The sequence below is a fragment of the Choristoneura fumiferana genome, chromosome Z (assembly GCF_025370935.1).
Source record: "Choristoneura fumiferana chromosome Z, NRCan_CFum_1, whole genome shotgun sequence".
NCBI classification, from domain to species: Eukaryota; Metazoa; Arthropoda; class Insecta; order Lepidoptera; family Tortricidae; genus Choristoneura; species Choristoneura fumiferana.
This window is the reverse complement of record NC_133472.1, coordinates 34,457,919-34,462,517: the sequence shown is the minus strand read 5'-3', so window position 1 is coordinate 34,462,517 and position 4,599 is coordinate 34,457,919.

Below are 4,599 nucleotides of genomic sequence, written 5' to 3'. Positions count from 1 at the left end.
GGAATTCAAAGCTTTGATATCAGTAATCAATATTTAGTTAAGTACCTACCTACTGCATGGCACAGCGAGTAAAATTCTTTTATTTATATAAAAAATAGTATTTTTTCTATAGGGGACAAAGGAACAGTTAAAGCGAAATGTTACCATTCTTATTTGATTTCATCACAAGTCCAGTCATTAAATCAAGACATACTTTACTAACCAGTACATTATGAATATACATATACATATGCAATTTTTTTCATTTCCGTATTTTACCTGTCTAATCCCGCAGACTTACATAATATCTGAGCTCACAATCTATCGTTTGTTGAATAATATACATTAATATTTTTTTTTGTCTTTCTTACAATAATGATATTCGCTTGATTAACTGAAGTGTACAGATATTTATGTATTATAAAGTTCAATGTTTTACCCATCCGAGTCAGTTACAAACAGGATAAGTCCCTTTAATTAACCAACTTTACACAAATATGCCTTTGCAGTTAGGGAGCTGTTTGACAATTTGTTATATGATTTGTTCATGTTGCATATCGAAGCGACGAAGATAAAAGTTCAGAACATTGCTGCAATTTTATCCCGTCAGAGTGCAGCACTAGCACATACCATATGTTTTTAGTTTATGTTTTTTGAGTATCTTAAATGTCCGTAGGATGCAGTAATATCATATTATTTCAATTATTTTTTTGGAAATATAGCTCTATCGCTAGTATCGATGTAAATATCATTTATTTTGTTACTCATAAATATGTCATGATTTCTATGGGTATTAATACTCTTTGGTCATGATCATGATGTGAGTTAAGAACTTTTTCTTGTCACTCGTTGCCATAGTTATGTACGTTCTCCTGAGTCACGCTTTAAACCGTAAGTTTAGAGGATTAAAATTTGCCAAACATGCATTTTTGTGGTAGTTTTAAGCCACTTCTATAATTGGTCATCTAATAAGCATGTTAGTATAATGTCACACATTTCTTCTATTAAACTACTACTTTTGTCCCCTCGCTGAAGGGACAGAATAACAAGAAATAATTGATCCACCCAGATATTAAAGGACAAATGAATTAAACTTGTCAGTTAATGACTTAGCAGACGCGGTCCTTTATGTTTCTTATGATAAACGAGCAATTCTTGTATATATATAATCAGAACCTCGGAAACGGCTCCAACGATTTGGATGAAATTTGATATGTAGTGGTCTTATCTCTGGGAAAACGCTTGGTGCCTAGTTTTAGCCCTGTTTCTTATGATACACTTGCACTGTTGTGTTTCGGCGTGGAGAGTAAGACAGCCGGTGAAATTACTGGCACGTGAGGTATCCCATCTTAGGCCTCTAGGTTGGCAACGCGTCTGCAATACCCCTGGTGTTGCAGATGTTTATGGGCGGTGGTGATCTCTTACCATCAGGAGACCCATTTGCTCGTTTGCCATCCAGTCAAATAAAAAAAAATACCATCATCGACATTGAATATACTACATGAACAGATCATACAGAAACTTGGAGACAGCTCCGTAACTCCGACTACGTAAAAGAAAAGTGTTCATAAACAAAATATTATGCATAAGCAGCGATTTAGTAATTTGTTAGCTTAATAACAAGCTCTATACAAACACAAGGTTTCTGCAGAATTCCGAATAAAACAAAAAAAAGGAATAGTTTACAAAATAATGATTGAATTTATCTAATTAGAAATGTATCCGATCTTTTTCTCGGACGGGTAATACAGAAGTATTAAAATGTATATGAATTTCATAGAACAGAAACCAGTACAATAGAGTAGATGGGACTAACTCAATAAACCGACATTTATTGTATACTACTGTACTCACACGACCACGAAATTAAAATCTGAGAATATATCTAAGATTAATTTAATTCATGTTCAAATAACAAACGTCTAACATAACAAAAATAGTAAGATTCACTTTTAGGCTACGCATTCACCAGAGCTGTGCGCAGGCATCTTTAAAATGTGGCGATGAGAGCTGCCAAAATGTACAGTCGCCATCAGATATTTCGGAGCGGCCAAGGTGATCATTATTATCGATAAATGAATTCTAATACTTTAATAATAGAGTGCATGTGCCGATATTTTTGACCACTTTGGCCGCTCCAAAATATCTAATGGCGACTGTACTAATACTCCGGCCAATAAGATAAGTCGGGGTAACCGCGTGGAAAAGTATTGATATTGCACTACTAAAGACATCTTAAAGGTCTGAGGTCAGGTCTTAGATGCGTGGTTGTGAGATTGTTATTAGTGCTTATGATACTTTTCGATATTTTAATGGTAGGCACGTTTACTCCCTGCCGGCGCGCTTGCCCCGACTTACCTTATAGACATTTCAATTTACCTAAATAAATTCCGAAAAAGCTGAATTTTGGTGGAGTCCTTGGGTATACAATTAGGAAAAAAATGTCAAAGTTTCCATTGATCCCATGTGTGCTAAAAAAGTTTTTCAGGGTCAAAGGTCGAAACTTGTTTTTTTTTTCGAAAACAGTAAGTTTTATCAAAAAGTAGCCCAGGCAAAAATGATAGATCTTAAAATTATCTACAAAAATGGCCCTTATACTTTTTTTTTTGACTGAATTCACTTTTGTTTGACACTATTCTATTCCTAATGGTGTACAAGGTCTCCACCAAAATTCAGCTTATCGGAATTACTATAATTCGACCACTACCTTTATGAAAAATTGTCCAGATTATAAAATCCTTCGCATTCAATTAATATTTGTGTGAATCAACTTTTTTATTTAAATGGGACAAGTATACAAACATGAGAAATCAAACAATTAACTACACAAATATTAATTCAATTCAATTGATTAATTAAAATATATGCCGCAGCGTCGTTCCACTTGCAACACCGGTGACAGTTTGGCGTAACCTTCGAGTTGTGAGTGGCGTATTTTCAGTCGCGTAATTTTGGGTTCATACAATATAGTCGCCGTGTGGCACAAACTGGGCTTTTGTATAAAACCGAATGCAGCAGAAATTTCGCGATCGAAAATAAGCGACACGCAACTCAAAAAATTACGCTCGTCTGACTTCACCCTAAGAACAGGGCGTTTAGTGATTAGTGATGGAACAAACACCTTTTTCAATCTCATTTTGTTTCAATGAATTTAATTTTCAAAACTATAGATTCGCTAATATTGTAGATGATTTCGCAAATGCCGATGAGACACTATCAGAGCGGTTTCACACTAGGCACTACGACGATCTGAATCCGTGAAAATACAGTCCGAAATAGTCGTCGAACTATTTTTATGGTGTAAACTACTATACAAATTGTTCCACGACTACTTTGGTCCGTATTTTGACTGATTCGAATCGGGCGTGCGTAGTGCGAAACCGCTCTAAGTCTTTATTTAGCCGTTGCTCGGTAGAATAGATTATTCAAGCGATGAAACAGCTGTCTAGCATCGCTTGGATGAGGCATGTGTTTGGTTTATTTTGCGGGTAGGTCATTTTTCGTCAGAATGACATTTGCCATCATTTAACTCCTTCGGGCAGTCGGGTAAAAAGGAGAAGACATTTTTATGTTAAAAGAGTGCTTTGAGTTTAATTATAAATAATTAGTGCTTCCATGAAATAAGTGCCTGTAATTTTATATGGACTCTTATTTCGATAACAAATATAATATAGACCGCGCAATGAATGATTATGAATGGCCATAAAAGCACAGAGCTCACCACATTTCTTCAATTAATTTGCATCACGTGGTCTAGTAATAAAACATAAGTAGCTCTATGTATGACGAGTTAGTGTTGCAATCAACTGCAACTAATTGAAACTTACGTGTTGCTTTCGAAAGTACTACACTTTGTATTTCTTGCCATTATCTTCTTAAGAGCGTTTATACGTGCTGAGCTGTGCAACGTTGCATTTTTGTTAGTTTTTCTCGATTATTCCATAAAAATTTCATGCAAATTAAAAATGTAGTCTCATAGAACTGTTCTGAATATATAAGTTAATTTACTCTTCTACTCCAATAATTATGCGTGATAGACTTTTATTTTCTTTAAAAACAGATAATAAACATTTGTTCGTTTTTAAAGAATATAAAAGTCTATCACGAATAATTATTGCAGTAGACACATAACCTACCACATTTTTAATTTTCATTAAAAAAAATTATGGAATAATCGAGAAAAATTAACAAAAATGCAATGTTGCCAGCTCAGCAGGTATAAACAGTTTTTGTGAACAGTACACTAGTTTGTTATAATTTATGAGTTCTTTTGTAGCCTAAGGGGCTGTTTCACCACCCGTTGATTAATTTTATTTCATGGATTATTTATTTATTGTTATGCCGTCTCAGTCTATTCAAATTCAAATCAATCTTTACTAACAATAACTAATAAAATGTGTTTTGTCATGAATGTGGGTAATTTAATGTTATAAGTGCTTGCTATTTGGGTAAATTTTGTCATCGAATGCTCATTTTATGGATGTGTGCGAATGTGATCGATCGCTACGAGGGTGCTTTAAGACTCGAGTCAGTCTTATAATACTACGAAGTTGTCGAATTTCGAAATTCGTATCGTGCCGTCCCGCTCACGCTAATATCATGTAATAAGAGAGCAAAAGG